We start from the raw sequence: 25365 nt of genomic DNA, 5'->3' as shown, positions 1-25365 counted from the left end.
AGCCAGTCCATAAAGACCGGGAGAGATGGCTATTTTTTCAAATGCCCAAATTTCAATAAAATCACAAAGCATGCAAAGAAACAGAAAAATACGGCAAAAATCAAAGGAACAAAATAAATCTCCAGAAACCATCCCTAAAGAAATGGGGATCTATGAATTACCTGACAAAGAACCATTAAAAACAGCCTAAAAGATGCTTGATGAGCTAAAAGAGAACACTGATGGACAACTAAATGAAATTAGGAAAATAATGCATGAACGAAATGAGAGTATCAGCAAAGAGATAGAACCTATTAAAAACAAGATCAAAGAGAAATTCTGAAGCTGGAGTATACAAAAAGAGAATTGGAAAATTCACTCGCAGGATTCAACAACAGACTTGATCAAGCAAAAGAAACAGTTAACATGAAGACGAGTCATTTGAAATTCTGAGTCAGAATTATAAGAGAAAAAAGAATGAAGAGAAGTGATAGGAGCCAAGGGACTTATGGGACACCCTCAAAAGTATACTACTCAAAAGTGGTAATATATGCATCATGGGAGCCACAGAAGAGACAGGGAAAGGGGTGGATGGTCTATTTGAAGAAATAAAGGCCAAAAATGTCCCAAATTTGAGAAAGGTAATGGATACACAAGCTCAAGAAATAAAAAGAACTCCAATTGGGATAAATACAAAAAGGCTCATGCCAAGACACATTATAATCAAATTGTTAAAAGTCCCAAAGAGAATCTTGAAAGCAGGAAGAGAAAAGTGACTCATTACATATAAGGGAGCTCCTATGAGATTATCAGCAGATTTCTCAATAGACAGAAATCTTGCAAGCCAGAGGACTTGGGATAATCTATTCAATGTGATGAGAGAAGAAAACTGCCAAACAATACTGTATCTGGCAAAGCTGTCTTTCAAAAATGAAAGGGAAATTAAGATTTTCCTAGACAAATGAGGGCTGAAAAAGTCCACTGCCACAAGAACTGCCTTACAGGAAATGCTAAAAGGAGTTCTTCAAGTTAAAGCAAAAAGACACTGGATAGCAAATGAAAACAAAATTATAAAGCTCTCTCTCTGGGAAAGATCAATATAAAGACAAACAGTACTGTAATGTTGGCACATAAATCGCTTTTAATTCTGGCATAGAATTTAAATGACAAAGGCATTAAAAACAACTATAAATCTATGTTAATTGGTACACAGTATAAAAATATGTAATTTGTGGGGCACCTGGGTGGCTCAGTCGGTTGAGCGTCCGACTTCAGCTCAGGTCATGATCTTGCGGTTCGTGAGTTCAAGCCCTGTGTCGGGCTCTGTGCTGACAGCTCGGAGCCTGGAGCCTGCTTCAGATTCTGTGTCCCCCTCTCTTTCTGCCCCACCCCTGCTTGTGCTCTCTCTCTTTCAAAAATGAATAAAAATAAAAAAAAAAATTTAATGTAATTTTGAGACACTGGTAACATAAAGCTGAGTGAACAGAGATGTAAAGCAATAGAGTTTTTCTACACAAGTTAAGTTAAATTATTATCAGTTCAAAACAGATTGATACGGGGGGGGGGGGGAATGAGTGAAATAGGTAAAGGGGATTAAGAGTACTTTAACTTGATGAGTCCTGATAATGTATAGAATTGTTGAAGCACTATATTGCAAACCTGAAACCAATGTAACACTGTGTGTTAACTACTGGAATTAAAATTAAAGAAAAATAAAATAATAAAGTAGATTGCTGTAATTTTAAGATGCTTTTTGTAATATTCATAGTAACCACAAATAAAATACTATAGAAGATACATGAAAGAAATGAGAAAGGAATCAAAGCATATAACTACAAAAGAAAATCAATGAAACAAAAAGGAAAGTAGCAAGCCAGGAAGAGGGACAAAATAGCTACAAGACACATGGAAAATCATTAACAAATGGCCATAGTAAGTCTTACCCTATTACTAATTACTTTAAATGTAAATAGATTAACCTACCAATTAAAAGACATCAAGTTATTGAATGGGTTAAAACACACAAGATCCATCTATATGCTGTCTACAAGAGACTTAGCTTTAAAATCTAAGAGCACACATAGGCTGAAAGCAAAAAGAGGGAAAAGACATAATGTGCGATAGTAAATAGGGCAGGGGTGAACATAATCATAACATAAAATAGGTAAGTTAAAAACTGTCACAAGAGATAAAGAAGGACATTTTATACTGATAAAAGGAACAATTTATCAGAAAAATGTAAGAATTATAGATATATGCACCTAACATCAGAGCTCCTCAATATATAGAAAAAAGTTGACAGGATAGAAGAGAGAAATAGACAGCAATACAATTATAGTAGGAAATTCAACAGCCATCTTTTAATAATGGCTAGAATAACTAGACAGAAAATCAATAAGGAAACAGAAGTCTTGAGCAACACTACAGACCAATTAGATCTAACAGGCATATACGAAACATTCCATCCAAGAACAGCAGAATACACATTCTTCTCAAATGCACACGATACATCCTCCACAAGAGACCCCATGTTGGGCCACAAAACAAGTTTTAACAAATTTAAGAAGACTTAAGTCATGCCAAAGATCTTCTCCAAACACAATGAGATGAAACTAGAAATCAAGAGCAAAAGGAAAATTGAACATTCACAAATACGTAGAAATTAATACTCTTAAACAACCAATGAGTCAAAAATGAACATAGTATCTTCAGACAAGTGAAAGTAATAGAAAAACAGCATAGTAAAACCGATGGGATGCAGGGAAATAGTATTAAGAGGGAAGTTTATGTCAGTAAACAGTTACATTAAAAAAGAAGAAATATCTCACATAAATGACCTAACTTTCAACTGTAAGGAACTAAAAAGGAACAAACTAAATCCAAAGTAGCAGAAGGAAAAAAAATAATAAATTTTAGAGCAGAAATAAATGAAATAGAAAACAGAAATACTGAAAAAAATCAACAAAACATAGAGTTGGATTTTTAGGAAATCAACAAAATTGGCAAACTCTTAGCTAGACTGAGAAAAAAAGAGGACCCACATAAATAAAATAAAAAATAAAAGAGGAGATATTACACCTGATGCCAGGATTATAAAAGAAATATAAGAGACCACTATGAACAATTATACACCTACAAGTTGGATAATCTAAAAGAAATATATAATTACTAGAAATATAGAACCTAACAAGATTGAATCATAAAGAAAAAAAGTCCAAACAGACCTATAATCACTAAGGAGACTGAATCAGTAATCAAAAATTTCCCCCGAAATAAAACCTCAGGGCCAGATGGCTTTTCCAGAGAATTCCACCAATATTTAAAGAAGAAAATACCAATACTCTTCAAACTCTTCCAAAAAATTTCAAACTCAGGACTCCAGCATTACCCTGAAACCAAAACCAGAGAAAGACATTACAAGAAAAGAAATCTAGAAGCAAATAACCTTGATTAATATTGATACAAAAATAGTCAACAAAATACTAGAAAACTGAATTCAACAGCACATTAAAAGCATTCCACATAGTTACAAACAGAGAGGGAGGGAGGCAAACCATAAGACACTTTTAAATACAGAGAAAAAACAGAGGGTTGATGGGAGGTGGGGGAGAGGGGAAAATGGGTGATGGGCATTGAGGAGGGCACTTACTGGGATGAGCACTGGGCATTGTATGTAAGCCAATTTGACAATAAATTATATACAATAATAAACAAATTAATTAATTAAAAATAAATAAATAAAAGCATTCCATAGTGACCAGGTGGGATTTATTCATAGAATGTCAAGATGGTTCAACACATGAAAACCAATCAATTTAATATACCACATTAACAGAATGAAGGGAAAAAAACACATGATCGATTAATGAAGAAAAAGCATTTAACAAAATTCAACACATTTTCACAATAAAAACACTCATAAAACCAGGAATCAAAGGTTATTATCTCAAATAATTAAAGGCATATATGAAAAGCCCGCAACTTATACTCAATAGAGGAAAACTCAAAGTTTTTCCTCTCAGATAAAGAACAAGAGAAAGATGCCCATTTTCATCAGTTCTATTCAACATAGTACTAGAAATCCTAGCCAGAGAAATAGGTCAGGACAAAAAAAAAAAAAAAAAAAAAAAAAAAGACATCCAAATTCTAAAGGAAGAAATAAGATCATCTCTGTTTACAAATACATGATCTTATATGCAGAAAACTAAAGGTATGCACACACACACACACACACACACACACACACACACACGAATGCTGTTAAAATAAACAAATTCAGCAAAGCAGCAGGATTCAAAAACAACAACCCAAACCAGTTCCATTTGTATACACTAAAAATGAACAATCCAGAAAGGAAATTAAGAAAACATTTCCATCTACAATAACATTAAAAAGAACAGAATACTTAAAAGTTTTATTTATTTCCATAAATAAATGGAAAGACATCACATGTTCATGAATTGGAACACTTGATAACATTAAAATGTCCATATTACCCAAAGCAATCTACATATTTAATGCAATCCCTATGAAAATCCCAATGACAATTTGCAAAACTAGAAAAAAAATTCTAACATTATATGGAATCTCAAGGAATCCCAACTAAATCTTGAAAAAGAACAAAGTTGGAGGCTTCACATTTCTTGATTTCAAAACATATTACAAAGCTACAGTAATCAAAACACAGAGTTGTACCATGGAAAGACAGACATATACAACAACAGAAGAGAACAGACAGGCTAGAAATAAACCCTCATGTATTTGGTCATATTACCTTGGACAACATGGCCAAGACCACACAATGGGGAGAGAACAGTATCCAACAAATGATGCTGGGAAAACTGGACATTCACAAGGAAAAGAATAAAGTTGGATCTTTACCTTATAGTACACACAAAAATGAACTAAAAATGGATTAAAGACCTACGGGTAAAACATAAATCTGTAAAACTATAAAAAAATATGGGAATAATTTCATGGCAATTGATTTCGCAATGATTTCTTAGATATGATACCAAATGCACAGGTAACAAAAGCAAAAGGAGATAAATGGGACTACACCAAACTTAAAAAAACTTCTGTCCATCAAAGGAAACAATCAGGGTGAAAAGAACCTACAAAATAGGAAGAAATATTTGCAAATCACAGATATGATAAGGGGTTAATATATACAATATGCCAAGAACTCCTATAACTCAACAACAATACCCTGATTTTAAAATGTGCAAAGCACCTGAATAGACATTCCTCCAAAAAAAAAAAAATACACCAACAAGCTTAAGAAAAGATGTTGACCATCACTAATCATCAGAGAAGTGCAATGAGGTATCAAAAAAAAAATAAACCAGAAATAACAAGTATAGGTGAAAATGCAGAGAAATTGGAACCCTATGCACTGTTAGTGGGAATGTAAAGCTTCTCAAAAAATTAAAAATAGAATTACCACATGACCCAGCAATCACACTTCTGGGTATTTATCCAAAAAAATTGAGACAAGGATTGAAGACATTCGCACACTCATGTTGATTGTAGCATTATTCACAATGACCAAAAGGTGGAAGCAACCCAAATTTCCACTGAAGAATGGATGGATTAAAAAAAAGGTGATATATACATACCATGAAATATTATTCAGCCTTAAAAAGAGAAGGAAATTCTGTCATATTCTACAACATGGTTGGGACTTAAGGACATTAAGTCAGTCACAAGAAGACAAATAGTGTATGATTCCACTTACGTGAAATATCCAAAGTAGTCAGACTCATAAAACAGAAAGTAGAATGGTGGTTCCCAGGGGCTGGGGGAAAGGGGAAATGGGGAGCTGTTGTTCAATGGGTACAGAGTTTCAGTTTTGCAAAATGAAAGAGTTCTAGAGAGCAAGTGCACAACAGTGAGAACACGATTAACCCTATGGAATGGTACACTTAAAAATGGTTAAGATGGTAAATGTTACTATTTTTTAACCCCAATTAAAATAATACAAAACACCCAGGCCCAGAGACCCTGAAACCTTCTTATAAAATTCATTAGAGTTTAACACTTTCCTGCCTACCTCCCACACCCATCTCCCCTTCTTCCCTATTTCCCATCCCTTTAGATTCAACTAGAGTGGGTCAGATACCACTGCTAGTGACAGGGAAAGAAGTAGCTAGGAAGAGGGAGAAAAGGGGCAGGTGGTCTCCAGCAGCAGGTGGTCCATTTATAGTAAGCCCTGGGAGGGGAAGGAGGGATGGCTTGAATTTGCGAGATTGAAGTGCTGATCCATATATAGCATTTAGCATTCTAATTTCTAATAGAGGACTATAATTTAGAACTTAAGAGTTAACTAGGAAGGAGCAGATGAGTCAATAGATATGCCCAGCGGTAACCTACTGGCAGAAGAAGAAATTTCCCACTGAGCCTGTTGAAAGAGATAATGGAAAGCAAAAATAAAAAATGTTTTCAATTTATATCCAATGCATTTTACCTGTCCAGTATACTGGCTTCAACTGCTAATGTACATAATGTTAACGTAGAGGAAAAAGTTGGGAAGGCTGTACACTAAATGATTAACAGTAGCCATCTGTGGGACTGGATTAAAAAGGGGAGCATTTGGGGGCACCTGGCAGGCTCAGTCAGAAGAGCAAATGACTCTCGATCTCAGGGTCATGAGTTCGAGCCTCATGCTGGGTGTACAGATTACTTTAACAAATAAATATTAAAAAATTTAAAAATGGAAATGGGAGCATTTGAAAGATTTTTATTCTTCACTCACTATACATCTATAATATTTTAATTATTTGCAAGGAGTATATTATATTATTTATGTAAGTGATATGTAATTTTTATTTATTTTTTATTTTTTGATATGGAATTTTTAAAGTCAGAATTTGGAATTAACATATTATGCAGGTTTATTTCATATATAGGTAATTGGTCTGTCTAAATACTGTCTACTTTGTTATAACCAGACACTAGTGAACCTCTTGGGAAAGACAAACTTTCTTTGAAATTGTTGGATCCAGCATTAAAAATGAGGCCAGATGTGGGGCACCAGGGGGGCTCAGTTGGTTAAGCATCTGACTCTTGATTTCAGCTCAAGTCATGATCTCACAGTTCATGAGACTGAGCCCAAGTTGGGTTCCATGCTGACAGTAGGGAGCCGGCTTGGGACTCTCTCTCTCTCCCTCTCTCTCTGCCCTTCCTCTACATGCACCCTCGCATGCTCTCTCTCTCTTTCTCAATAAATAAACATTTTTTAAAAAATGAGGCTAGATGTGAAGACTGGGTTTTCTATTTTTTTTTCCTTTTTCTATAGCAAAAAGAAGAAGAAAGAAGGAGGAAGTAAAGGAAGGAAGGAAAGAAGGGAGGGAGGAAGGGAGGGAGGGAGGGAGGAAGGAAGGAAGGAAGGAAGGAGGGAGAGAGGGAGGGAGGGAGGGAGAGAGGGAGGGAGGGAGGGAGGAAGGGTGAGGCAAGTCCAATCTCCTTTTCCTTATAAATTCTTAGAAAAAACTTACTAACTCTTATCAGTTACTGCTCATAGTGAATTTCACAAAGAGTGAATATTAGCATTATAGTGTTCTCTGTTTGTATTATTTTTCTCTTTTAAAACATCTTTATGGATAGCACAATCTTATGTTGAAATTTTGAATCAATATGGTGCTTTCTAAAGTTAAGAGTTACTAACAATGTCTTTACTCTTTTTTTTCTTTTAAACACAGAAAGGACATCAGCTTACAGACACACACAAAGACTAGGGGAACCTCCAATTGGTCAAAAAAGCAATGTGGAAAACTTTCTTTGAAGATAATTAATGACAAATGGTAAACATTACTTTCCTGGATATTCTGCCATTATTCTGGCCCTTCCTCATATGCTACCACTAGAATCTTATAGGAGCTGCTTCCTGCCAACATAAGCATTGTGTGAAAACTTTACAAACATCACTGGGAAGAATAAACCAATGACCTCTGTATGACTTCTTAGCAACTTTGCAAGCCAGAGGCCTAATTTGACATGTGGATTTGGTGGTTTGACCATCCTTGGCTAACATCAGGTCCACATGTAAGAGGGGTGTGCAGTGGCTCCATACCCCAGGGAACCAGCTCAGTCTCATGCGCCATGAGTCACAGTGGAGAGGAGAGCCTCCTTCCTGGCCGTCTTGACTCACTGCGGAGCAGAAGAGGATGCTCATTGGGGTTGTGGTCCCGTTACGCGAGAGACCGCGGTGAGCTAAACAACTGCACCAAGATGCAACCAAATCCCTCAAATTAGGAGAGAACAGGATGAGAACGACCAAATTCACTGATGGTTTGAGTTGGCAAAATTCTATGAAGTTCTAACATTAGCTCTACGCTCATAAATCATGTTTTCCTTGGTCTTCTCAACTTCTAGTAATTAAACTGCTGCACCTCAAGTTGCCTTTTCAACAAATTCTATAGGAATTTGTATTCTGCTTAAGAGTGGATTAAATTTAAAAGTCTATCTTGGATCAGACTGGATCAGTCTCAACTTGTCTCAGAACCCATGTCTCTTTGGACGGTACCTATCCTGCCCTTCCCAACAGCCATCCACCATTGGGTTCTTCTCTAGGGTTGGTAGTGTGTTGTTTGTTTTTAATTGAAACCTTGAATCCCAGGTTTTTAACTTACTTACCTATAAAATAGCATCGTTTTATGGGAACTAAACTGTAATGTATCCTAGTGATTTGCCAAATTCCTAAATTACTAGAAGGATTGCCCCTTTCAGATAAACTCTGTACTGTTTTAGTTGCAAACTAATAAAGGGAATAGAAAGAAAACATTAGAAGAAAATGTGTTAATCCCTCTTCATCATATGACCAAACATAGCCTCTCTTCGAATCTAAAGTGACTTATCAGCTTAAATCACTCAGGGACCTATAGTTTCATGTACCATTCACTCAAGGCTTCCCTCAAGGCGGCTCACACACTGCTACCTCGACTTCTTTTCCTATAATGCTTGCCCTTCTCTATCTTCTGCTTACTTTCTTACTGCTCTACACCACTCACATCCTTAAAGATACAAGTTACAATTAATCTTGAAGTAAATATTGCCATAGATGCCTCACTCTGCTGGGATTTCTATTCTGTAGTCACTATTTATTATTACTTTTGAAGTATAATTACACAATGTTATATTAGTTTCAAGTGTAGAACATACTGATTCAACAATTCTATACGTTACTCAGTGCTCAGAGAATCACTAGACATATTATTACAATATTATTGACAATATTCTGTGTGCTGTACTTTTCATCAATATGACCTATTTATTTTATTACTGGAAGTTTGTATCTCTTAATCTCATTTATCTGTTTCACCCCTCCCCCAAACCCCTCTCTTCTGACAACCACCAGTTTGTTCTCTGTAATTAAGAGTCTGTTTGTTTGTGTCATTGTTCATTTGTTTTGTTTTTTAGATTCCACTTACAAGTAAAATCATATGGTGTTTGTCTTTCTCTGACTTATTTCACTTAGAATAATACCTTCTAGGTCCATCCATATTGTCACAAATGGCAAGATCTCATTCGTTTTATGGCTGGATAATATTGCATTGTGTGGTGTGTGTGTGTGTGTATACATATACATACACACACACACAAAAATAGACACGCAGATAAACAGAACAGAATAGACAGCCCATAAATAAACCCATGTTTATGTGGTCAATTAATCAATGATAAAGGAAGGATGAATATACAATGAGGAAAAGACAGTTTCTTCAATGAATGGTGCCAGAAAAACCAAACAGCTACATGCAAAAGAATTAAACTGGACCACTTTTTTTTGTTAACTTTTTTCATGTTTATTTATTTTTGAGAGAGAGAGAGACAGAGAGCGACAGAACATGAGTGGGGGAGGGGCAGAGTGAGGGATACAGAATCTGAAGTAAGCGCCAGTCTCTGAGCTGTCAGCACAGAGCCTGACACGGGGCTCGAACTCACAAACTGTGAGATCATGACCTGAGCGGAAGTTGGATGCTTAACCAACTGAGCCACCCAGGCACCCCTAAACTGGACCACTTTCTTACACCATACAAAAAAATAAACTCAAAATGGATTAGATACTTAAATGTAAGACCTGAAACCATATAACTCCTCCAAGAAAATTTGGGCAGTCATCTCTTTGACATAGGTCTCAGCAACATTTTTTTCTACGTATGTCTCCTAAGGCAAGGAACACAAAAGCAAACATAAACTATTGGGACTACACTAAAACAAAAAGCTTTTGCACAGTGAAGGAAACCATCAGCAAAATGAAAAGGCAACTTACCGAATGGGCATCTGTATATATATGCAAATGATATATCCAATAGGGGGTTAATATCAAAAGTATGTAAAGAACTTACCTAACTCAACACCAATAAAAGCAAATAATGTGATTAAAAATGGGTAGAGGGCCTGAATAGACATTTTTTCCCCAAAAAAGACCTACAAATGGCTAACAGACACATGAAAAGATGCTCAGCATCACTAACCATCAGGAAAATGCAAATCAAAACCACGATGAGATATCACCTTACATCCGTCAGAATGGCTAGAATCAAAAAGCCAAGAAATAACAAGTGTTGGTGAGGATGTGGAGAAAAAAAATCCTTTTGCACTGTTGATGGGAAGGTACAGTGGTGTATCTACTATGGACAACAGTATGGAGATTCCTAAAAGAAATTAAAACAAGAAAAACTCTATGATCCAGTAATGCCACGACTTTGGGTATTTACCCAAAGAAAACAAACACTGATTTGAACGGTATATTCTGTATTCTCTTAATTCTTGCTGACTTTGACTTAAATCTTTACCACTCCATCATTTTCAAGACATGGTTTTCTCTAGTCACTCATGACTCTTCTCCTGGCACTCTTCTGAGCTTTGAGTTCACTGTGTCTAAGTTTCTTTTTAGTCTCTTCTGCTTCCACCTACTCCTTAAATGATGATATTCCCTAGGATTCTGTCCTGGGTTCTCCTCCTTTCTCAATCTGTATTCTCCCTGAGTGATAACAACCTGAAGTGTCTATCCTAAACTCTTTAAGTTTATAATCTATATGCCTACTAGACACACAATTCCAAACGAACCACACCTATTTCAAACACAAAATGTTCAAAGGGGAGTTTATAACACAGACCCTGCGCAATCCAACTTTCCTCCTGAATCTCTAATTTAAGTTAATGGTAAAATTCTCCAACCAATCCCCCCTTCTCTATTCTTATTTTTCCAAAGACAATAGTCAGATTTTGTCTATTTTATCTTTTTAATAGCTTACATACATATTCATTGCTTACTTTTCAATCCACACTAATGAATATTACTGATTTCCATTATAAACATAACTATTGCAAGCCTACAGCTTTCATCACATCTCATAGAGACTAACTCATAGTGTCACTCATAGTGACAGTATAGAGGACAGTTTAGATGAGAGCACTGTATTTGCATGAGCATTGTAAAATGCTTATTCATCGTGTCATCATTCAACAAATATTTCTAAGTACCTGATCTGGGACAGAAAAAAGGTATAGCTAGCCAAATGCAAAGCTGGAGGGGGAGGGGCAGAAGAGTTGGGCATATAATGGTAGAATTTTCTGCATTAACTTCTATTTTTACACTTACATAGCTTAAGTAGAACAGTGTAAATATGTTCCACGTGATTTAGATAATTCTTCCATATTTAAAATAGCTATAGGTTTCCCTACTACCTCAAATCCATGGAAGTCTGGGAAAGAGAAGAAAACTCATTTAAACATTTTTCTTTGGGATGGAGACAGGTTACTAAATTGTTAATTATTGAACCAAAGAAAAGTTCACATAACATAAAATTACCATTTTAAAGTTAACAATTCCGTGGCTTTTATTTGATGCATTTCAAATGTTGTGCAACCACCGTCTCTATAAAGTTCTAAAACACGGTCATCACCCCAACGGAAAATCTCTCATTTTCCTCTTATTTCCTCAAGCACTTGTTCCTATTCTACTCCTCCTCCCCTAATAAGCATAAATGTACATTCTCTCTATCGATTTACCAATTGTGGAAATTTCATATAAATGGTATCATATAAACCTGATCTTTTGTGTCTGTATGGTATCATACAGGATCTTTTGTTTCATTCACATTGTATCATGTTTCAGTACCTTATTCCTTTTTATGGCTAAATAATATTCCATTGCATACATATACACCAAATTTTGTTTATCCATTCATCCATTGATGGATGTTTGAGCTGTTTCCACCTCTTTTTTTAAGTTTATTTTATTTATTTTGAGAGAGAGAGGGAGAAAGAGAGAGCGAGCGAGCACAGGAGGGGCAGAGAAAGAGGGGGAGAGAGAGAGAATCCCAAGCAGGCTGTGCACTGCCAGCACAGAACCTGACACAGGGCTTGATCTCACCAGTTGTGAGATCATGGCCTGAGAGGAAATCAAGAGTCAGACGCTTAACCGACTGAGCCACCCAGGTGCCCCAAGCTATTTCTATCTCTTGGCCATAGTGAATAGTGCTGTGGTGAACATGCATGTACATGTATTTATTATCTTTCTTAATTATTATTTTGTGTCTACACCTAAAAGTAGAAATGTTGGGTCACACTATAACTTTTTGAGGAATGCCAAACTGTTTTCACAAAAACTGAATCATTTTACATTCCCATCAACAATGGACAAGGGTTCCAATTTTTCCACATCCTTGCTAATACTTTTATTTTCCATTTTCATTGGGGGAGTTGTTTTGTTTGTTTTGTTTGCCATTCTTGTAGGTGTGAAGTGGTACTTCACTGTGTTTTGATTTTCATTTCCCTAATAACTAATGATGGATGTTGAGAGTCTTTTCACGTCTCATTGGCCTAGTATGTATCTTCTTTGAATAAATGTCTATTCAAGTCCTTTGCCTATTTTTTCATTTGGTTGTCTTTTGTTGCTGAGTCATGAGAGTTCTTTATATAATCTGGATACTAGATTCTTATCAGATACATTATTTGCAAATATTTTTTTCCCATTCTGGGGTTTTCACTTTCTTCTCTATTGTTCTTTCAGGCACAAAAGTGTTTAATTTTGATGAAGTCCAATGTATTTACTTTTGTTGTTTTTCATACTTTTGTTGTCAAAGCTAAGAATCCACTGCTAAATCCAAGGACATAGAAATTTACCCCTATGTTTTCTTCAAAGAGTTTTATGGTTTTATCTCTTATCTTTAGACTACTTGCTCCTTTTGAGATATTACATCTGCCTACTATCTATATATCATCTAACTATCTATATCTATATCTACCATTGATGTAGGGGTCCAATTCTACTCTTTTGCATACGTATGTCCAGTTGTCCCAGCATGATTTGTTGAAAAACTATTATTTACCCTATTGAATGGTCTTAGCATCTTTTTTGAAAATCACTTCGCTATAGATGTTTGAGTTTATTTCTGGACTCTCAATTCTATTTTATTGATTATACATCTCTATTCTAGTATCACACTGTCTTGATTATTGTAGTCTTTTATTAAGTTTTTTAAATTTATTTTGAGAGAGAGAGAGCACACAAGCAGGGGAAGGGCAGAGAAAGAGGAAGAGAGAGAGAGAGACAATCCTAAGCAGGCTCCACACTCGGCAAGGGGCTGGATATAGGGCTTGAACCCACCAACTTTGAGATCATGACCTGACTCAAAATCAAGAGTTAGACACTCAACTGATTGAGCCACCCAGGCACCCCTATGGTAGCCTTGTTGTAAGTTTTAAAACCAAAAAATATGGATTCTCCAACGTTGTTCTTTTTCAAGATTGACTTGTCTGTCTGGGCCCCTTGAAATTCTATGTGAATTGGGAGATTAGCTTTTCCCTTTCTGGAAAAAAACACTATTGACATTTGGTAGAGATTGTATTGAATCTGTAGATGGCTGTGAGAAGTACTGCCATCTTAACAACATTAAGTTTTCAATCTATGAACATGAGATGTCATTCCATTTACTGAGTTCTGAAATTTCTTTCAGCAATGTCTTATGGTTTCCAGTGTATAAATCTTTCACCTCATTGGTTAAATTCATTCCTAGTTTTTTTCTATGTTTGTATAAATAGAATTCCTTTCTTAATTCTACTTTCATATTTTTACTTCCGGTGTATAGAAACATACCTGATTTTTTGTGTTGATGTTGTACCTGCAACTTTGTGAAGTTCATTTATTAGCTCTAGTAGGGTTTTTAAAACATTCTTTGTATTTTCTACATATAGGGCTATACCATCTTTGAATACCTATAGTTTTACTTCTTCCTTTCCAATTTGGATACCTTTTGTTTCTGCTTAGTTCCTTCCCTACCCAGGGACCAGGGTCACCGACTGGGAACACAGGCTGCCATCTTCAACACCACTACAGAGCCTGGAGGGGCCTGGTCAACGGCAACTAAAAGCACCCAAAACTATTTTATTATTCAAAGTTGCCCCTTCCTTGATTCAGCACATGCTTGTTGCTGTAAACTTTTATCTGTTTTCCAGACTTCTCAGAGAGTTTATTCCAATAGTGTTTGCTTAATTTTTTAATGTTTCTATGGAGGAGTAGGTTATTGGAGCTGCCTGCTCCACCATTGTCACCAGTGTCATCCCAAATATTTTTCTTGTGGTGCATGGCACTATTCTAGGCTAAGGAACACCAAAATAATATTATTCACACCTGTCAACATGCTTGATCCATTTTGAGCTATAATTGACTATTTGGTATTGGACCAACTTCCTACCAAGGATAACCACAAGTTTGAAAAGAAAACAGTTGCATCTTAGAGTAACCAAAATAGCCAGGAGAGAGAGTTTAGGTATCTCACCTTAGATAGCCTAGTAGAGATTTTTATCACCAGCAAGTATACTCTAACAAAGAATGAAATAATTTCAAATGTAATCCCAGAAAAGCAAAAAGTACTAGAAGGCAAAGTAAAGGGCATATGCATATATATAAAAACATATACATATACATATATATATGTAAATAAATAAATAAATATATATATACATATATATGGGTAAATCTAAATTTCTCTATATAAAGCAAAATACTATTTTGTTGGGTTTTTAAATTTAATAAAATTAAAATACATGACAACAAGCACTCAAATCAGGAGTTGGATAAATGAAATTAATGTTCTAAAGTCCTTGAATTGTCCAGAAACTAGAAAAGTATTAACTTGTAGTACATTCTAGTAAGTCAGAGATTCATTTTGTAATAATAAAGTAAGCCACAGAATAAGAAAAATACACACAACACATATAACTGACATAGGAGTCATATCTAAAGTATAGAAAAACCGGGGCGCCTGGGTGGCTCAGTCGGTTAAGCATCCGACTTCAGCTCAGGTCACGATCTCACGGTCCGTGAGTTTGAGCCCCGCGTCAGGCTCTGGGCTGATGGCTCAGAGCCTGGAGCCTGCTTCCGATTCTGTGTCCCCCACTCTCTCTCTGCCCCTCCCCCGTTCATGCTCTGTCTCTCTCTGTCTCAAAAATAAAATAAACATTAAAAAAAAATAAAGTATAGAAAAACCTCTTAGAAATCAATAAGAGATGGATAGCCTAATTTTAAAATGGGCAAAGGACTTGAACAGGAATTTCACAAAAGAGAATATCCAAATGGCATACAGACATATGAAACAATGCTAAATTCTTTTTTATCATCCAGGAAATGAAAATTAAATCAACAATGTGATACCTTACATATGCATCAGAATGTACAACATCACAAAAAAACCTTCATGCTCTTTTCCACAGTGGCTATGCCATTTTTACATTCCCACAAACAACATACAAGGGTTCTAATTCCTGCATATCCTTGTCAACATTTGTTATCTTTTACTAACATCTATCCAAACTGGTATAAGGTGATATTTCATAGTGGTTTTGATTTCCATTTCTCTGATGATTCGTGATGTTAAGTAGCTTTTTATATATCCTGTTCGCTATTTATATGTCTTCTTTGGAGAAATGTCTATTCAAGTCCTTTGCCTATTTTTAAATGGGGCTATTTGTGTTTGTTCTTGTTTTCTTTGTTAAATATTTGTACAAGTTCCTTATATATATTTTAGGAAGTGGGGGGAATTAATATCTTATCAGACATGTGGTGTGCAAATATTTTCCTCAGTTTTTAGGTTGCCTTTCCATTCTGCTTTCTCCCTTTACTGAAGGAGGCTTTAGTCTGATGTAGTCCCACTCATCTTCTTTTGCTTTGGTTTCCTGTGCTTTTGATGCCATATCCATATATTCATGAAATTATTGCCAACACTAACATCATGAAATTTTTACCATTTTCCTCCAGAGTTTTTACAGTTTTAGGTCTTATGTTTAAAGCTTTAATCCATTTTGGGTTGGTTTTTGTGTATGCTGTAAGGTAGGGGGTTATTTTCATATTTTACATGTGGATATCTAGTTTTCTCAACCCCATTGGTTGAAGAGATGACCTTTTTCCCATTCTGTATTCTTGACACCCTTGTTGAAGATTAGTTCCCTATATACATGTGGGTTTATTTCCAGGCTCTCTATTATGCTCTATTAGTCTGAGTCTGTTTTTATGCCAGTATCATACTATTTCAACTATGGCTGCTTTGTAATATATTTTGAAATCAGGAAGTGTGATGCCTCCAGCTTTGTTCTTTGCATTGGCTATTCTAGGTCTTTTGCTCTTCCACATAAATTTTAGGACTATTTTTCCATTTCTGCATAAAACGCCCTTGGAATTTTGATGGGAATAGCACTGAATATGCAGATTGCTTTGGTAGTATGGACATTTTAATGATATTAACGCTTCCAATCCATGAACACAAGGTGTTTTCCACTTCTCTATATTTCCTTTAATTTGTTTTATCAGTGTATTATCGTTTTCGGTGTACAAATTATTCACCTCTGACATATTTTGGTTTTGATGCTAATGTAACTGAGAACATTTTCCTAATTTCCTTTTTGAGTAGTTCACCGTTAGTGTATGGAAATGCAACTGATTTTTGCATGTTGATTTTATATCCTGCAACTTTTCTGGATTCACTTATTCATTCTAACAGGTGTGTGTGTGTGTGTGTGTGTGTGTGTGTGTGTGCGCCTACGTACATATGTGTGTGTAATCATTAGAGTTTTATATATATGGTTCATATTATCTGCAAACAGAGACAATTTACTTCTTTTCAAGTTTGGATGCCTTTTGTTTCTTTGTCTTGTCTAACTGTTCTGGCTAGGACTTCCAGTATTAAGTTGAACAGAAGTGGTGAGAAAGGGCCCCTCTGTCTTGTTCCTGATCTTAGTGGAAAGTTTCTAATTTTTTACCACTCAGCATGAGGTTAGCTGTGGGCTTGTCATATATGGACTTCATTACATTGAGGTACATTCTTTCTATACCTGATTTGAGAGTTTTTAACATGAAGTGATGTTAAATTTTATCAAGTACATTTTCTGCATTTACTGAGATAATCATATGATTTTTATGCTTCATTCTGTTCATGTGCTATATCATGTTTATTGATTTGCATTCTGGCATCCCAGGAATAAATTCTATTTGATCACAGTATATGATCCTTTTAATATGCTGTTGAATTCTGATTGCTAGAACTTTTGTCACAAATTTTTGCATCTAGGTTTTTTTGTTTTTACAGACTTTTGCATCCATGTTCATCAGAAATATGGACCTTCAATTTTCTTATCTTGTAGTGTGTTTTTGTGGTTTTGGGAGCAGTGTAATGTGGGCCTTGTACGATGAGGCCTTGTACCAAGCAAACTACTGCTTCTCTTTAAGTTTTCAGAAAAGTTTGAGAAGGATTAGTGCTAAGCCTTTAAATGTTTGATAGAATTCACCAGTGAAGCCATCTGATCCAGGGCTTTCTTTTGTTGGGAGAACGTTATTCATCCTTGAAAAAAGAAGGAAATCCTACCCTGTGTGACATCATGGATGGACTCATTTTTCAAGTGTTTAAAAAGTAGAAGCGAATATTACCTATACCTCTTCATTTGTATCGGAACTTATTTTTCATTTTAAGTGTCCTTTTATCTAAGTAACAACTGCTTTGAAGCAAAAGCAAAAGTGCTAATCCATGCATTTCTGGCCTTCCAAATTTAATTGGGTAACAAATGATCGCATTATCTAGTTCTAATTGCTTAAAAGGCATGGGATAGACCAGTCGTACAATCAGAGACATCTTCCTCTGACGCTGTTTTACTTAGTTCAAGCATCACCTTTTCTGTATAGCATCTGTCTCGCTCAGACCATTCCTAGGGATTTCTGGAATACAAAATCCAGGGCCAAAACGTATCCTGGCCATCTAGGCAAACATGGATCCCCAGAGCCTGAACCTGGAGGGGGCAGAGAAGTTTTCGGGTTCAGGTTCCAGGTCTGGGGACATCTGAAGCGAGGTCTGAGTGGGGATGCACAAAGAAAGGAACAAAAGGTGACTCAGAGTCACTGTAGCACCTCTTACCTGCTTGTGGTCCCCTCATGATGATTACCCTCAGGGCAGACACTGAAGACCAGACCAGCTTGGGGCGTTCATGAAGTTTGGTGTGAGGAACAGAAGACATCGCATTGCCACGGAAAACATTATGCCTGGAAAAAAGTCAGTCACAGAAGAACAAATGCTGCATGATTCCACTTATATGAAGAATCTAGAATAGTCAAATTCATAGATGCAGAGATTAGAATGGTGGTTGCCAGGAGAAAGTGGGGAATTTTGTAATGATTATACAGTTATGGTTATATACAAGATGAATAAATTCTAGAGCTCTCCCGTATGACATAGAGCCTACAGTTAACAACAAGGTGCTGTACACTTAAAAACTTGTTGAGAAGCGGGGCGCCTGGGTGGCTCAGTCGGTTCAGCGTCCGACTTCGGCTCATGTCATGATCTCACGGTTCGTGGGTTCGAGCCCCGCATTGGGCTCTGTGCTGACAGCTCAGAGCCTGGAACCTGCTTCAGATTCCATGTTTCCCTCTCTCTCTGCTCCTCTCCTGTTCACACTCTGTCTTTCTCTCTCTCAAAAATAAAATAGACATTTAAAAAATTTTAATACAAAAAAAAAACCTGTTGAGAAGGTAGATCTCACGCTATGTGCTCTTAGCTAGAACAACAACAAAGGCAAGGGGACGTACATAGATGGAACCTTTTGTATATTCAGTTTGCCTCAATAAAATTGAAAACAACAACAACAAAAAAAAAAAAAAAAGAAAAAAGGATGAGCACAAAAGAAAACTGAGAATATCAAGTGTTGGCAAAGATGAAGAGCAACAGGGATTTTTCATTCTCTGCCAGTGGGTTGTAAATTGGTAAACCAAAAAACTACTTGGCAATGTCCACCAACAGTGGACATATGCACATCCAGTGCCATAGTAAGATTACTCCTAGGGATATACCCAAACCAAACATGTAACTATGTGCAAACACCTAACGTCAAGCAGTATCAGAATAAATGGAGACATCTTGGAAGTATACACAAAAAATAAACTACTACATTCTTGAATATGGATCAATGTTACAAATATATTACTGAGCAAAAAGGGCCACATGAGAGTACACACTGTCTTTGTCCATTTACAAGTGTTCAGGCAGGCAAAACTAATTTTGGTGGTAAAATTCAGAATCGTGGCGATTTGTGTGTAGGAGAGCAATGACCAAGACGAGGATGAGGAGAGAGTCTATGTTCCTGGTGAACTTTTAAAATCTTGGGCTAGGGAATGGTTACAGAAGTTCATTCACTTTGTTACCAAGACATGGACACATGATGACTGCACTTCTTTTGCACACGTGTCATCCTTCAAAATTTTTCTTATACTCATCAATTCAGAAAATTTTTTTAATCTTTTTTTTTTTTTTTTAATTTTAGCAAGGATGCAGGGAAAGAGTTGCTCATATATTACCGGTAGGAACGTAAGTTGTAACAGCTACGTAAAAGGACAAATGAAGGGGATCTACTATGAAAATTTAAAGTGTGCATTCTCTATCCAATACATTCACTTGCTAGTATTTCTACCCTAGAAAACGCTTGGGTATAGGTTCGACTTATGCTGAAGGTAGCGATGCTTCTGATAGAAAAACGAAAAGAAAGGAATTACATATCGAAGGGTAAGGAAGTCATAAATTGCTTCTATTGGTTCTGGACTATTGGTTCTGAGGACTAACGTGCAATAGTTTAAAAGAATGTTGATTGGAAAAAAATACCTACACAAAATGCATAGGAACTAGGGGTCATCCTATAGGGACTGGGTTTGTAATTAATGCCTGAAAAAGATTTTATTCTAATTTGTAATGTTTCCATTTATTATTCTGTGTAACTTAAAATTAATAATAGCACTTAGAATGTCTCTGGAAGAATATTCACCGAGTAACACTGGTTGCCTCCAATAGGTGAACTGAGTGCCCGAGGAACTAGTAGTGGAAGAATTTTCACTCTGTAGCCTTCTACATCTTTAAATACTTGAACGTTATAACTGTAGCATCTATTGGTAAAAAGTTCAATTTAAACTTAAAAGTAATTTGAAAAATAACAATAATTAAAAGATGCTCAGTCTCCTGGCCAAACATACAAATATAATTAAATGTGACTACTATTAAGATCCAAGTGTTAGATATGCGACAGGAGCACAGAGAAAAGGTCTCCTAAATAGGTCTGGGGGCCTGAGAATTCAGGGTGAAGGTGACGCTTGAACAGAGCAATGTAAGGTCCTACTTTTTAATTCCTGGAGAGCTCAGTGCGAGGTGCCAGGGGCCCTGAAATCCAGGCCACGACTATTTTCCACGAGCCGGAACCTAAATCCCCACCAAGAGACAGGAGGAAAGCGGAAGAAGCAGAATCGCCAATAACGGGAAAGCAGCCTCTTAATAAAACGGCAAGGGACAACACTCGGGCAAGTCCAACCAGCCCGCAGCTCTCAGAGACCGAATTTCAGATTCCCACCCTCTACACGGGCGAGGCGAGCCCGCCCTCTCCCGCCTTCCGGCGTTGCTTACTGGGCGGCAAATGATCGATAGACCCATTCACCAATCGCTGGCTCTGTTAACGGGAGGCAGGCGGGCCCCAGCCCAGTCTTTGGTCCCTCGGGCGAGATGGGCTTCTGTGCGTCGACGTCAGCGTGTTGACGTCACGGGCCCGGTACAAGAGGAGGTCCGGGGGCTGCTGGCTGCGGGCGGTGGGCTGCGCGTCGCCTGCTGGGCTTGGTCCCCCGTCCCCGCCCCGCCAAGCCCCGCCCCTCCGCCCGCTAGGGCTTCCGCGGGCTCAACCGCGGAACCGCTGTCCCCGGGCCAGCCTGGGGCTGCCGGCCCGAAACCACCCGATGAGGTAGGCTGGGTTTCTCGTCACCCTATTTGACAGATTGGAAAACTGAGTCACCCGGGATCAGATGACTTGCCCGGGGCTCAGGGGAGACCCGTGAACGGAGGCCAGAGCCCGGGCGTTCGGGTGTTTGCTGAGCGCTGTGCGGTCCTCCGGGGAGGAGGAGGGGCTAGGCGGGCTGTGTTTATAAAGGATGCAAAAGTGAAGTTGCAGAATGCCGAGCCCCACCTCGTTCCACTGCTTGGGCTGGGATTCGGGGGATGGATACAGGTTGTGAGTCTCCATTCCTTCACCCTGCGGACCCCGAGGAGCCCTCGGTGGGGTCCCGCCCCGTGCTGGCGCCATGGGCCCTCCAGAGTCACCAAGAATGGTGACTGGGGTGATGCGTGGGTTATACAGACAAGGTCGATCATTGACCTCTTTTATTCATTAAAAAAAAAAAAAAAATCTGTGTTTCAAGCAGAACAAAATGGAAAAAGCGCAAGTTATGAGTGTTCTGGCCACAGTTTCATTTCACTGCTTTGCCCACTCATGGTATCCGGCCATATTTTGAAATCTCAGCAGCATGCTTATTTTTGTTTAGGATTTTCTAGAAAGATCCCCCCCCCCCCCCTTTTCGTCCAAATACGGGTTAACATTGTGGAACTTTTCCTTTACCATCCCATTACTGCACCAGTTATTCACCATGTCATTTGTCTTCTGTTTCACAGATGGAATCACTGAATTCATCACTTGACTCAGTAATAGTTGGGATAAGTTTAGCAAGGTAACAAAGTAACGGGTCTGATCTCAAATATACTGGAATTAGTTCGGTTTGTTTACCTCACAGTCATTGTTGAGAAGGGTTCTGAAAGATAATTCCCATCTATATACCATCTACTCATCCACCCTCTCTTTCTAAAAGCAGGATCTCGAAAAACAAAACTTACAGTACCTTTGCTTTACGTATGGATTCATGCTCATAAAGTGAAAAAGTGTACTGTACAACATATGCATACGTATATATTTTGTATTTTCATAAAAATGGATTATTCCTTATGTTCACAGAAGGATGGCAGTTTTAATCATCGGAGTTTATTCTTTGAACAAGTTCATCAGATGAATACATCTGATCCTACATCATCTCTGTGCCACATTTTGGTTTAAGGTGTTGGGGGATTGAGTGCTGAAGAATTTAGGTCAGCTTCCTGCCCTCACGGGCCTTCCATTTTGGTGGAGAAACGATAAACATGTAAACAAAAATGACAATTCTAGATAATGATAAATGCCAGAAAAAATACTGCAAGTTAAGGGGGTAGAGTGTGACTGGGATGTGGGAGGGTGGAGGGAAATTTAGATATGGTGGACGCGGAAGACTTCCTTGAGGAATTGACAGTTTGGCGAGACCTGAGTGTGTGGAATGAGGCAGCATGGGAAGATCTGGTAGACGTTTCCAGGCAGACATAACAGGGCAAAGGAACTAAAGGAAAAATGGGCTTAGCATGTTACAGGGGTAGAAGAGGAGCCGTGCGGAGTGCGGTAAACCTAGGAGACAGTGAGGTGGGGTGGGGCAAATGAGGTGGGCAGGAGCCACGGGCAGGATCATCTGAACCCTGAGTAAGGATTGCAGACAGGCAAAGGAAATAGGGCTTGTGTATTGCCAAGACCCGCTATTTAGTGAGACTCATAGACTGTAGCCAGCTCTCTGCTTTATTTTGGTTATGAAATCATCGCAGTAATTCATTATGGTTTGTTTTGTTTTGTGTTGTTTCACCAGTAGTCCTCTCTCTCGCTGAAAATCTGTCCTCTTGCCTGTATCCCATGCTGTTGTGTTCCTGGTTGTCATTATGACGTGCAGGACTCTAAGCCTCTGCTGCTTATCATCAGCTCCCTGCTTTTATCCTTCCTTCCTATGAGTCCTCCAGTATTTATGTGCTCACCCTTTGCAAAGGACTGGCACTCAATCCCTGCCATTCTCCACGGTGAGTTTTAGGAAACTGTGTTGTCAAGTGGATTACCGTTTGCCATCAGGACTTTCATCACTGGCCAGGGACTTAACGTCCACCTTTATTTAGTGCCTATAATGTGCCAGGTGCATTACGTACATTCTAACCCTTCCAGCATATTGCAGAGGTAAATATTATCCCTTCTTGAGCAAAAAGGAAGCGTGCACTGAAGGCCATCCAGCTAGTACTGAGTGAGCGTAGATTTGGGCACTCCAGTAGGCCTGCCCACAGAGCCTCTTCCGTGCCACTCCGCCTCACTGCTTCCCTGGATATGAAGCAGCAGCTATACATCTCCACTATCTGAAATTAAATTTTTTGAAATGGCATTTCAGAGGTCATGATTCAACCCTCTCAGTTTAGAGGTGGGCCTGTGGAGGGCCACAGATGTTCAGTGATTTTTTTTTTTTTTTAATTTTTTTTTTTAACGTTTATTTATTTTTGAGACAGAGAGAGACACAGCATGAACGGGGGAGGGGCAGAGAGAGAGGGAGACACAGAATCGGAAGCAGGCTCCAGGCTCTGAGCCATCAGCCCAGAGCCCGACGCAGGGCTCGAACTCGCGGACCGCGAGATCGTGACCTGAGCTGAAGTCGGACGCTTAACCGACTGAGCCACCCAGGCGCCCCTGTTCAGTGATTTTCAAGACTTAACTGCCACCAAATTCTCTCACCTTCCTGATTCGCAGCCTAATTGTTTTTCTGTTATACTACATAAGATTTCTGCATCTATGAAAATACAGTATTTCAACATGACGGGCTTATTGTCCAAAACTCATACAAGGTAGTAAGCTCCTTGGGATAAAATAATCCATTGTTTTCTTTCCCTTTTCTCAGCGGCGAGCAGGTGCAAACTTGCTGGATGAATCTTTGCTTTTAGTTAGGAGAAAGACAGTGGTTTCAAAATGACTTTAAAATTTAAGGTTTAATTTCACCTGTCTCTGAAAGGGAACTTAAAGCTTGTTACTGGTTTCCCAGCTTTAATGTTGTGTTTAACAGTATGGGAACATTGCCTAGAGTGGCCGCCTCATAGTTTCTGTTAGCAAGTGGAGTTTCTTCCTAGAATGGAGGAAGCCCTTGGGTTAGCTCAGGGATATAACTTCTCTTTCTTGGTAATTATCATTTGTAAAAATAAGGAAGAATCAGTTCGTGAATTCTATGGTTCAAAAATGTTCCTACAGTTTAAAAAATACCCATTATTTATTTCCAGGCTTTGCTTCTCAGTTATGATTGGGATATGGTAGGTGAATAATAATAAACTCGCAAATAGTTAAGTTCACATTCTTGTGGCTTTTTGACTCTCTAGCTCAATAGAGATTGCCTGTCATCAGTCAAATTAGAATTATGTTCATGGAATTGCCTTCTTTCTTACATGTGGAAACTACTTAAATTTAGGCAAAAGAGAGTTTTTGCTCTTTAAGCCAATTGCTGGGTATTTTGACCGAGTATCTCCATCCTTCAAGATTGTTGGTGCCACTGTTGTCCATGTTCTGGAGATCTGGGCTGTCATGATTTGACTGTAGTGCCTCCCCTCCACCATGAGCCCACTGCCCCAACTGGACTCCTGGCCTTTCCAACTTTGGTGTCTTTGCTCGTGTTCTGCCTGGAATGCCTTCTAGATGGACAGATCCAGCCAAAACTCTGCCCATCCCTCTGTGTCCATCTGTGGTGCTTATTTAACGAGATATTTCCTGTGTCTTTAATGGAAACCTCTTTCCCAGCTCCTCTGGGAGTATTTCTCTGACAGTTTACCAATCCTGGTATCTTTGGTAATACATTCTTTTATATATGGGTGTTAAATATATATTTCTTTGAGCTTAAAAGACACTTACCAATTCGTGTTACACATGCAGTTTTTTGTAGATTGTAGAGACCTTTGGTTTTGTTTACACGTTTACGATTTCATCTTTGAGAGAAGCACCATTCTGCTTTTCTTGGCTTTGCTTCAACGGAACCTCTTTCCTGTTTCAGTTAAGGGTCTGACTTACCAAGGGATCCTGTGAGAGGAACTCAGATCTTTGGGTTGTGAATATTTAAGGCACACTGTCCCCCCAGAAAATCATTCTCTGTGTTTATGGTGTTGGAAAAAGTAAAAGCAACTCCACTTGTTAATGTTAAGATGAGAAAGGGCCAGAGAGGCCAGCCTGGGGCAC

General features: G+C 38.1%; 1 protein-coding gene and 1 long non-coding RNA gene across 4 annotated transcripts in view; one reads left to right on the top strand and one right to left on the bottom strand.

The window, feature by feature from the left end:
* The window catches only part of LOC132679063 (uncharacterized), a 103004-nt gene extending 82163 nt beyond the window's left edge, over positions 1 to 20841 (bottom strand). The window contains exons 1-2 of the long non-coding RNA XR_009609951.2: positions 20629 to 20841; positions 18387 to 18511 (exon numbers count right to left, since the gene is read on the bottom strand). This is a non-coding gene — a long non-coding RNA (uncharacterized LOC132679063). The remainder of the gene's footprint in view (positions 1 to 18386; positions 18512 to 20628) is intronic.
* A 181-nt stretch (positions 20842 to 21022) lies between these two features.
* Positions 21023 to 25365, top strand: part of STARD3NL (STARD3 N-terminal like) — a 56070-nt gene continuing 51727 nt past the window's right edge. For all 3 annotated transcript variants that reach the window (XM_078442574.2, XM_078442575.2, XM_078442576.2), the window contains exon 1: positions 21023 to 21237. The gene's annotated coding sequence lies outside the window, so the exon portion shown is untranslated. The remainder of the gene's footprint in view (positions 21238 to 25365) is intronic.

The sequence above is a fragment of the Panthera onca genome, chromosome A2, assembly GCF_046562875.1.
Source record: "Panthera onca isolate mPanOnc1 chromosome A2, mPanOnc1 haplotype 2, whole genome shotgun sequence".
In the NCBI taxonomy this organism is placed as follows: Eukaryota; Metazoa; Chordata; class Mammalia; order Carnivora; family Felidae; genus Panthera; species Panthera onca.
The sequence above is the reverse complement of the archived record's forward strand: the minus strand, read 5'-3'. Positions and strand labels throughout refer to the sequence as shown.